Consider the following 12,748-nt stretch of genomic DNA (forward strand, 5'->3'; position numbering starts at 1 on the left):
TTTGTTGGGTAGTTTATTCTGTAAGATAGCTGAGTAAACTGCATTTAGTTCCACATGCGACGAATCATCTAACTTCCGCTTGTTTGCTAAAATCTCCTTTAAAAATTTTACAGAATTGGGCATCTGTGAAAGAGCTTTAATAAACGGTAAGTTAATATGTAACTTTTTCAACAGTTTAAGGAATTTACCGAATTGTAATTTGTGTGGTCTTTCCTTATCGCATCTAGATATGGCATATGAGGTTTATATTCCTTACTTACCGCCTTTTGTAAACTGTGGTTCACCTCAACCTTACCTTGACTTACCACACTTTTTTGCCTTAATTCTGGTTCAGGTTCAACTAACCCTTCTGCATCTCGAACAGTAATTGCGTGAAGCTACTCTCTTGGGCTAGTTTCGGTATTACTAGGCAAGCTACCTTGTGGTCTCTCTAAAATTAGCTTAGCAAGCTAACTTATCTGGTTCTCAAGTCCTTGAATTAATGCTTGTTGATTTTTAAGTGCTATTTTGGTGTTTTGGAAATGAGTTTTTGACACCAAAATGAATTTCGTCAGCATCTCTTCAAGGTTCGGCTTCTTCTCTTACGGGTAAGGATGTTTTTGAAAGCTTGGAGGGGGTTGTGATGTTTAATTTCTTTGACCACCCAAGAGAAATTAGGATGGTTCCTCTAACCTGCATTATAAGTGCTATTATATGGATTATTTTGAGGTCTAGAATTGTTACCCATATAGTTGAGTTGTTCGTCCTCTGTGCTAGAGCTATAGGATAGGCGATTTAGATTGTTCATCCCTCCTCCATTCGTGTCACACTGCATCACCAGATGTACCTGTGTAGAACCATTCCATCAATCTTTTTACTCAAAAGTTCTACGTGATTCGACAACATGGTGACTGCATCAACGTTAAAAACAACGGCTGCTTTTATCAGTTTTGTTCTCATGACTTGCCACTGATAATTATTCAGTGACATCTCCTCTATAAACTCATAAGTCACTTCAAGTGTTTTGTTATTTAGAGTCCCACCAGCGGCTGTATCGATCAATTGCCTAGTTGAGGGGTTCAAACCATTGTAGAAGGTTTGAACTTGTAGCCATAGATATAACTTATGGTGAGGGCACCTTCTCATTAAGTCCTTATACCTTTCCCATGCATCATATAAAGTCTCTAAATCCATTTGCACGAAGGAAGAGATATCATTCCTCAGCTTGGCTGTCTTGGCTGGTGGAAAATACTTTAACAAGAAATTTTTGGTCATTTGCTCCCATGTAGTGATAGAATCTCGTAGTAGGGAGTTCAACCACTGTTTAGCCTTATTCCTCAATGAGAAGGGAAATAACCGCAGGCGAATGGCATCATCAGAAACACCATTTATCTTAAAAGTGTCGTAGAATTCTAGGAAACTAGCCAAATGAGTATTTGGGTCTTCATCCTGCAAACCATAAAACTGAACAAACTGTTGAATCATTTGAATAGTGTTAGGTTTTAGTTCAAAATTATTTGCAGCAATAGTAGATCTAACAATACTCGATTCAGCCCCAGTTAAATTGGGTTTGGCATAGTCATACATGGTACAAGGAGAAGGATTTGTGGCAACTACAAAAGGTAGCTGATTATTCTGATGATTTGTGGCAACTATAGAAGGTAGCTGATTATTCTGATTTTCAGTTATCTCCTCAGTAATATTAATGATTTCCTCTTACTCTTCCACTGTACTTTGTCGGCTCTGCCTTACCTCTCTATGATTTTTCTGAGCTATACTTTCGATCTCACTATCAAATACGAGAGGTCCTGACGGGTTTCTTCTAGTCATATACTAAAGGAACTTGCCAAAAGCAAACAAAAAGAAAAATTAGTAAACAGAATTAAACTAAAAAAAATAAAAAAAGTAAAAAAAATGGCTAAAGTAATAAAAATTAAGTGTTCCTAATATTTAGTTCCTGGCAACGGAGCCAAAAACTTGATGATGATTCACTTAACTAACTAAGACAACGACAAAGGCAAGCGCACCTATCGAATAATAGTATAGCTGGTGAGTTAGGAATATTGTATCCATGAGGACTAAAAGTACTAGTATTACTATCTTTCTATTATCTAGCTGGTAAATTGAAGAAGTTTATTTTAAATCTAAAATTATCTAAACTAATTATTAAGAACTCAGCAGAGAATAAAGTAAGAAAATAATCGAATAAACCAATGAGAGAGACAATACCCAGGAAAGGCTCCACCTAGACTTCACTTATTATTCTAAATCTGAATTAAATGATTTATTCACTTGCCTTGATCCGTAGAAATCCCTAAATTATATTAATATTTCTTTTGAGAGTAAAAATAACTGACTCTAGGTTGATTAATTGAAATCTCTTTCTAATTAAAACCCCTTTTGTCGCATTAACTCGATCTATGGATTCCCCTATTAGATTTAACTCTAATCCGGTAGATTTATGTCGTCCTATTTCTTGGATTGCATGCAACTCTACTCAATTATGCCAAATTTGCTCTTAAACAGGGACTTTTACTCCACTGAATTAAGTACGTCAATCATGAATTAATATCCTGAAAGCATTAAAACATGGAATAAGTACACATATTTGAGATCAAGAAATCAAGTATTTATCATGTAATTCAGAAAATTAAATAACAAGATCCGTCATAGGTTTCTCCCTAGGTATCTAGAGAATTTAGTTCATACTTTGGGAGGAAAACATCTCAAAATTAGGAAAACAACAAAACATAAAGAAACCCAAAAACTTTTAGAGAAGTTGACTGGAGATCTTCAATCTTCAAGGAGATCCTACTTCTGAGTTGATTCTGACAGCGTTTTTCGAGTAATTTCCTCGTTCTACTCTGCGTGCTCCCTTAGGTCTTTTTCTAGTGTGTATTTATAGACATTAGAATGCTCAGAAACCCTAAAAATTGGCTTTTTTCTGCGTGTTTGGAAAACAGGGAGCGGTATCGACACAAACTGGAACATAGGCATGTGGTAAGCCCGTATGGTTAACACAGGTGTGTGCTGAGCCGGTGTGGGAATGAACAGGCCATGTCAAGAATACCACATTACTATCGAGAATGAGATTAAAATATATTACTTTTATAGCTTATCAATCACATTGCTATCTAACAAGCAATTGTAATTTATCACCATCTCAATTTCATGCATAATACCACATTATTTCATGATTTGCTCAACTTCACAAATATTCTTCCATTAGTTGGTTTAATATATAACTCAATTAATATCACTTTCCATAAAAATAGCATTTCATAAATCATTCAACAATTCTTTTTTAACAATGGCATAAACCAACTATATTCAATCCATGAGTACATTACTCATATATCTCATTTATGATCACAACATTTCCACTTTTCATATATCAATCCACTTTTCCATTTCCAATTCACATATTTTTCCATTTCAATGTCGATCATAAAACTTTATTATTTAATTATTGATGGTCACTAAACTAACTAAAAATTTGACTAAGGCAAGTGCACCTATCGAACAGTAGTATAGTTATGGTGAGACCGAAAATATCGTATCCACAAGGACTAAAAGTACTAGTAATTACTATCTTTTTATTATTTAGCCTAAAAATTAAAAGAATGTTTTTAACTAAAACTAATTATCTAATTAATTAAGAACGCGATAGAAGTAAAAGTTGGAAAAAACTTTTTGGAAAATCGATAGAGAAGGCAATACCCAAGGAAGAATCCACCTAGACTTCACTATTTACTTTTGAATTAGACGATTTATTCACTTGACTTAATCCGTAGAAATCCCTGATTTATGTTATTATCTCTCTCGAGACTAAAAACAACTGACTCTAAATTGATTAACTGAAATCTCTTTCTAATTAAAACCCCTATTGTCGCATTAACTCGACCTATGGATTCCCTTATTAGATTTGACTCTAATCCGATAGATTTATGTCGTCCTATCTCTAGGATTGCATGCAATTCCACTTAACTATGAAGGATCTACTCTTAAATAGGGACTCTTGCTCCACTGAATAAGCACATCAAAAACCAAAATTAATATCCTGGAATATTAAAGTAAGGGTTAAAACTCACAATTAAGAATAAAAACAAGTATTTATCATATAATTCAAATAGTAATAAAATTCGTCTTAGGTTTCATCTCCCTTAGGTATTTAAGGAGTTTACTTCATAATAATGGAAAACATCTCAAGATTGGGAAAACAACAAAACATAAAGAACCCAAAGAACTTCTAAGGAAATTGAATGGAGATCTTTAGTCTTGAAGTAGATCCTGCTTCCGAGCTGATTTCGATGGCTGTCCTTGAGTATTTTTTGCCTTCTACTCTGCGTGGCCCCTTTGATCCTCTTCTAGGGTATTTATATAGACTTTGGAATGCCCAAAATAGCTCAAAATTAGCCTTTTCCGAATAGAATTAGACTTTGGCTCGATAGGGACACGGCCGTGTGCCACGCACGTGTGAAGCTGCTCAGGCGGTGTGCAATTCTGACTTGGTTTAATGTCGACACGACCATGACACACGGGCGTATGGCCTGCCCGTGTGTCACACACGGGCATGTGGATTACCCGTGTGGAAGTGCCTAGGCCGTGTGAAACACTGAATTAGGCCCAATTTGTCCGTTCTTAGCTCATTTCTCGCTCTTTTTGCTATCCTAAGCTCTCCTGAGTATAAAACATGAAATTAATGGATTAGGAGCATCAAATTCATTAAATCTTATAATAATCCTTCCAAAAATATGCCAAGCATAGGGTAAAAACATGTATATATTATGGTTTATCAATTACCCCTATTAACACGACTTGAACTCGGACAGATACACGGATCCAACCAACACACCAATTTGGCACCTAGTGCCTAATCGGATAAATACAAAGTAATAACTGTAGCCAGCGTTATATAAATTGACACCCAGTGTCTTATCGGTTAAACCGAAGCAAATTGGCACCCAGTGCCTCATCGACTCGAAGTCGAAGAGATCCCTGAACTTTTCTTATCTTATGGCATGCCATCTATATCCGACTCTGCCCGATACAGTTAATAGGGTTTCATTTCACTTTTCAACTATAATCAATATCCAATTCTCATATTTGCACATTATCATATTTACGCATATATTCATGTCAATTCAAATAATTAATACATTCATAATGTATATACCAATTCAATCCATTTCAATCAGCTATAATTTCAATTCACTTTCAAAGTGCCAAAATACTCACATCAACCACTTACCATATGCCTTAAATCAAAATACAACAATTAACAACATGGTTCGAATTTATAGAAATACAAACCGTGGATTCCGAGCTATTTGACGTTGATTTTATCCTTCCCCTTTTTAGTCTATAATTCTGGTACGACGTTAGCTACAGAATTAAAATAATTAAAATGCATTAATACAACACAATTCAATTTCACATTGAATATTTCAATTTTTACTCAAAATATTTGCTTAAATTCCAATTTAGTCCCTAAATCGAGACTAATTTTTATTCTTCACATTTAATTCTATATTTTTATACTACTTTAAGCTAAATTTATCTCCCTATTTTGAAGTAAACCCTTAAATTTTGAATTTTAACAATTTAGTCTCTATTACTCAAAATTTACAATTTGTTCTACAATTTAATCCTTTTCCATTTCTAGCTTAAAACCTATCAATTAAATAACGATACTAAAACTATTCAACAATAACAATATCTAAAATCTTAATCGATGTTAAAATTTCGCCATGAATCGGGTAATACTTAATACTAAGATTCCAAAAATATAAAAATTATAAGAAAATATACTAAATTAACTAACCGATTGAAGTTTGAAACTTAAGGTCCCTATGCATTAGCCCTTCTTCTCTTCTTTCTTTTTCATTCTTTTATTTTCTATTTAATTGCATGCTTTCTATCATCAAATTTCACTTTCTTTTCATTAATTATACTTTAATATTATATAAACATAAATATTTTTAACTTTTAATTTATTAACTATTATAATATATATAATAAGTTTACATATAAATAATATATGTACTTCATAATGCCGTCCACTAAACAAGAGAAATGTATATTCGCCACTTTAGTCCCTTAATAAATTTTTAATTTATATTTCAACTTTTACCCTATACGTAATTTAATCCTTACATAATAATAGTTCTTAATTCATGCAAATTCACTTAACCAAAATCTAATTAACTACACAACTAACTTCAGAAATTTTAACTTTATAAATATTTTTAATAAATATTTACGAGTCGATTCTGAGAATGGAGACACGAGAATGCACTTTTGACATCCCTAACTATTGAGTCGTAACATTTTAAATACATTGAATTATGTACATTACATATAATATTAGAAACTAATATATATAATCACGAGTTTAGATAATTTTTGAACTAATTAAAATATATTTTATTATTTATTATATTATTACATCAACGTTCGAATAATATTTTATTTTTATTTATTAAATTTAATATTAAAAGTGTTTTTTAAAGATGAAGTTATACACTTTCACTATAATTTAAAATTATTTAAGTTACAATTTGACATTTTAATAATATAAAAGTAAGATTTACCAATGATTAACCTTCAACATTTAGATATCGACAATTTAAGTGTTTTATTGAGTTGATATCACTCTCAACCGGTCAATAATTTGGTTAAAAATTACGAAAAATATTATTTCGTAATTAAAATAATTTATGTTATTGGAGGATGCTTTAGTCTTTTCATTTAAAAAATTAATAAAATATACATATGGTGGGATTTAAACTTAAACCAATTACATTAGTTAAACTTTTAATTTACCACTAACCAAAAACTTTATTTTAATATTTTTATACGTTTTAATTTTATTATAAACACTTTATTACCTCTATCAATTGTATATATATTAATAATTTATTTAATTGAGTTGGTGTCACAAGTTAACTCGACACCAACTCTATGATAAACATTTTGGTCTGTATTTTTAAACACATTTGTGTTCTAAATTTGTGGTTTCTACATCCATACTATGTGATAGGATTTCTAGTATTCATTAATTAGTAATTAGTATTCCTCATTAGTAATTAGTATTTAAATTTTTATTTTTGTAATATTCTAATTTTAAAAATAATTAATATATTTTAATTTTATTCAAATAATATTATTTTACAGTAATCACATGAAATAAAAATTTATTATTTAATGAGTTAATAGATAGACACATAAAATCACGTGAAACAATTGTGACATTAAGAACTAGTTTTAAATTAGACGTTGATCAAATTATTATTTTGTATAAATTAAAAAAAGAATTTATTAAAATATAGTTGAATACAAAATAAAAGTTAAGCATGAACTTATTTTGTTGTGATAAATTTATAAGAATGTATTTGGTGTCGATTATAATGTTTATCTTTAGCGGTGTGATTTCCATGCAAGCTAAAATTTCTGCCATTAGATCTTAAAAGTAAATTTGAAGTATCCATTTATAAACCTTGGTTGATGGCAAAAAACATTGGTGTCACAACATCAACACATTGGTGTCGTGACCTTAGCTCTAGTTTAGGTTTCGATTCTCATTCTTGTATCAATTAAGTGGATGAAAAAAACTCTCTAACAAAGTGCACGAGGGTTTAGATATCTTCAAAAAATCCTTAATGAATCATCTATAAAAACCTGTATTGTAACACCCCGTACCCGAGTCCGCTGCCGGAGTCGGACACGAGAGGTTAACAGCTTAAACCATTCACTTTCACAGTCCATTTTAAAAATTTTCCAGGCAGTTGGCTAACTGCGTCACTGTCATTTTAAAAATCATATCTTGAGTTCCAAAACTCGAAAACCAGTTTCGTAATTTTTCCCTGAAACTAGACTCATATATGCATCTACAAATTTTGTTCTAGAATTTTTGGTCAGGCCAATTAGTACAGTTTATTAGTTAAAGTCTCCCCCGTTACAGGGTATGACTACACTGACCTTCATGCATTACGACCTGGATATCTCCCTGTACAGGGCTTCAATACTGATTCCGTTTGTTTCTATAGAAACTAGACTCAAAGAGGAATCTATAAATATATGGAATGACTCCTAATTATCTCTGGTTAATTTACAATGAATTTCCAAAGTCGGAACAGGGAATCCAGAAACCGTTCTGGCCCTGTTTCACGAAAACCTAAATATCTCTTAACATACAACTCATATGACCGTTTTGTTTCTTCCATATGAAAGTAGATTCATCAAGGTTCATTTACATAATTTATTCACTATTTAATTCCATTCCTACTATTTTTAGTGATTTTTCACATCTACATCACTGCAGCTGTCAACCTCTGTCCTTAAGGTAGATTTTACCTACTTCATAATTTCCTTGATTCAACTAGCCCTTTTAGCATACATGGCACAAAAGATGATCACGATTAACCATTCCAAGGGCTAATCGATTCCAAACATTTCCACATCTCTTAATGAACAACATACAAAATGATTATGATACCATGCCAAAGTGTATACAAGCCATTTTCGCATGGCTATCCAAATTTATACAAAATCAAAGGGTCTATGACCAACAAACGAAAGAGTAGTCCTATACATTAACCAAAATATCCTCTCACTACTAGTCTATTCTACACATGCCATAAGATATTCCAAAACATAGCAGTACCAAACAATGGATAGTGATAGTGTGACTAGTTGTCGACGATCCCGAGCCTGTAGCCGCAATGAGACCTATAAGGCGAGGAAACAGAATAAGCAGAGTAAGCATTACAATGCTTAGTAAGTTTTAAGCAGTGTCAACAGATAACAATCAAATTATAACATAGTTGTTCGTATTTTTATTTCACTCTTCCTTCGGGCATACCATCCCTTTACCGAATATGCACATCTTATCATATACAATAGGCAGATAAACTCTCACATAAAAGTGAGCTCATGTGACATAGATATATCGTATGATTTCACATAACCTCTCACACAAATCCGATGTCACATAATCATAGGAATAGTCCCATAGATTGCTCTCGTATGCATCATATATAAACTTGGAGTACATACCTGCTTAACCTTTCGCATTGCGTATATTTATAAGCAATTCTTATTACGAAGTCTTACCCGGACATAATCTCCACACGTAGTCATCGGGTCGTGCCCGGATATAATCTCCACATGTAGTCATCGGGTCTCACCCGGAACATATTTCCAAGTTTCATGTACACTTAATCACATGTTACAACATTCACATTAGCCATTCAGCTTTACCACATATATATATACACTTTCACATTCATCACGTCGGCCATTAGGCCTTATCACATATATATACATTTTCACATTCATCACATCGGCCATTAGGCCTTATCACATATATATACCTTTTCACATTCATCACATCGGCCTAATGGCCTTATCACATATATATATACATTTTCACATTCATCACGTCGGCCATTAGGCCTTATCACATATATATACACTTTCACATTCATCACGTCGGCCATTAGGCCTTATCACACATATATATACATTTTCACATTCATCACATCGGCCATTAGGCCTTATCACATATATTATTATGTACAGACTTGGTTTTGGCCGAATCTACATCAATCATTTTCCAACGAATAATTCAATTTCACGCCATACTATCATTTCATATTCGAATACTCATAAACTTACAATTTCACAAATTTTGATATCAAAGATCCATCTAACACTCATGTATCATTTTACAATATCACAATTTAGAATTCAAGTATGGGATCAATCAATAGCTTATGAGCAACTAAAACAAGTTTTTATCCATGTTTACAACAAAATCACATATTCGCTACGAGCTGTTTTCCTGAGCAATGGTCACTAAATTATTTATACCCGGAGCTACAAGACTCAAAATCACTTGCCGTTAATTTTCTCAGAATATAGACTCATATATCTTCCATCCATGAAATTTTCAGAATTTTTGGTTTGGCCAATCAATACCAGATTTTTCTTAAAGTTTCCCCTGTTTCACTGTTTGACTAATCTGACCACTCTTCGCTACGAATCAAATTTTTCATTGTACAGAATTCATAATGTGTTCTATTTGATTCCATTTGAAACTAGACTCATTAAGGAGTCTAAGCATATAAATCTTATCTTATAACCATTTTTGTACAAATCATAATGATTTTACAAAAACAGAACAGGGGATTTCGGAGTCATTCCGACACTGTCCCGCACAACTTTAAATATCTCTTTATAGGACATTTCTTTGCTTCCACGGTCTCTTTTATAAGAAACTAGACCAACTAAGCTTTGATTACATATTTTATTCAGCATATAATTCCACACCAACAATTTATAGTGATTTTCTAAAATCACATTACTGCTGCTGTCCAAGCAAATTATTACAATTTGCTCTTAAATTTCCAAGTCCAAACACTTATGAACTTACCATTTGGGTTTAAGACATATCATGGCCACATCATATCTTATTAAATCAACTCATTATGTCCTATTATGATTGAATTTACTCAACGTTTAATCACTTAAAACTTACCTCGGGAGTGGTCGACGATTAGATATCCACGGCTATTCGTTTACTTTCTCTTTTCCCCTATCCGGCTTTGATCCTCTAAGCTCTCGAGCTAAATCAAACAATTTACTTCCCAATCAAACACAATCACACGGCATCCATATACATTTTAGAACCATTCTTAACATATTTACTACTCATTTACAAACAAAATACTCATATCACATTTATAAAACTACCTTTCATAAACACTATGTATAAATATGCATTTCTTCACTATTTACTAAGTCAAGCCAAACCACATGATTTATTAATCGTTAATATATATATATACAACCCTTTACCATTTCCAAAATACATATGCATGGCCAACCTTTTAACCATATATTCGGTCATAAAATTTATTCTTTAATAATTCAACCAATTTCACAATTTAAATCAAAACTAATTGCATCATTTATAACCGTACCTAAATGAACATCAATTAGTATACAAAACATATTCATATGTTAATATCTCAAACCTTACCATAACAACCAATATGCAAGATATCACATATACATAACTTAGCTTATGAAAACATATGTATTACATCATAAACACATCTTTTACCAATTACCTCACTTAAGCCAAATTTTTTATAATCAACCACAAAAAAAATATACCACAAATCACACTTCCAAAATGAGCTACTTCCATGGCGATTATACTTCATCATTAACATATCTCATTTTCGGATCATATAATCAACATTTGTTCAAGACATCAAACCTCTTTAATTTCGGCTATTACTAATATAAACATTCACAAATCATATTCTTAGGAAGACCGATTTCTTTCCATAACACATTTATCATCAATACTTAGATGAAACAACCAAAATCCCTTCCTTTATACCATAGTCGAATGCTCCAATCATCCATCAAAATTACAAATTTTAGCATGGGCTAAGTAAGAACCATGATTATTTACCTAAAACAAGTTAAAATTTCACAATTAGACATAATATACTAACCTTTTTAATGACTCAAGTGACCACAAATTCTTCCCCTCCTTTGTTTCTTCTATCTGGCCATGTTGAACAACAAAGAAAGGATTTTGTTTTTCCTCCCCTTTCTCTAGTCACGGCAATGGGGAGTAAGGGGGAGACAACTTTGGTTTCTCCTCCCACTCCCCTCGTATTTTATTATTCTTCCCAAACATATTAGCATAAAATGTCTATAATATGTTTTACCCCATAGCATGGCTGGCCACCATCTAGATTTTTGGCTAATTTGACATGCAAACCCTTCTTTTATACAACATGCATTAATAGGTCCTTATAGATTAACCTATCGCATTTCAAAAGTGTCACACATAAGTCCTATTACTAAATTCACATGCAATCGACTAAATCAAAGCTTAAAACTTTCACACATTCATATTCACATATAATAAACATAAAATATGACGGCTAATTGTTTTTATGACTCGGTCTTGTGGTCCCGAAACCACTTTTCGACTAGGATCAAATTAGGGGTGTCACATGTATGACTTAAAAAACTTCTAATACCCCTGACTCTGGTGGGAGGTGGAAATTTTTCATCACTTCAATTTTTGCTCTGTCCACTTCAATTCCTCTTTGTGATATCTTATGCCCAGGATAATTCCTTCATGAACCAAGAAGTGGCATTTTTCCTAATTTAAAACAAGATTTGTTTCTTCACAACGGCACAGAACCAACTCTAAATACAATCCTCAAAATCATTCCCGAGCATAGAAAAATCATCCATGAAGACTTCAAGAAAATTTTCCACCATGTCAGAGAATATGGCCATCAAATAAAATTGGAAATTTGTCGGGCCATTACATAACCTGAACGACATCTATCTGAACACAAAATTACCATATGAACATGTGAAAGTTGTCTTCTTTTGGTCATTGGGAGCTATGGTAATTTGATTATATCCTGAATAACTATCTAAAAAAATAGTAGAAAACTTTCCCAGCTAATCTATCCCACATCTGATTAATGAATGGTAAGGGAAAATGGTCCTTCCTTGTTGCCTTGTTAAGCTTGCAATAATCCATACATATTCTGTATCTTGTGACAGTGAAAATTGGTATGAGTCCGTTGTTGTCATTACTTACCATTGTCACACCTCCTTTCTTCGGTACACATTGTACAAGACTCACCCATAAGTTATATGAAATCCAGTAAATGATGCCAACATCAAGCTACTTAATAATCTCTTTCTTGAGAACTTCTTTCGT

The 12,748-nt window shown here is 32.5% G+C and overlaps 1 non-coding gene across 1 annotated transcript; it reads left to right on the forward strand.

Moving 5' to 3' along the window:
• Positions 1 to 1,099: 1,099 nt before the first annotated feature.
• LOC128285944 (small nucleolar RNA R71) lies at positions 1,100 to 1,206 on the forward strand. The gene has a single exon (XR_008276491.1). It is a non-coding gene; the product is annotated as a small nucleolar RNA R71 (small nucleolar RNA).
• Positions 1,207 to 12,748: the final 11,542 nt, after the last annotated feature.

The sequence above is a fragment of the Gossypium arboreum genome, chromosome 12, assembly GCF_025698485.1.
Source record: "Gossypium arboreum isolate Shixiya-1 chromosome 12, ASM2569848v2, whole genome shotgun sequence".
NCBI lineage: Eukaryota > Viridiplantae > Streptophyta > Magnoliopsida > Malvales > Malvaceae > Gossypium > Gossypium arboreum.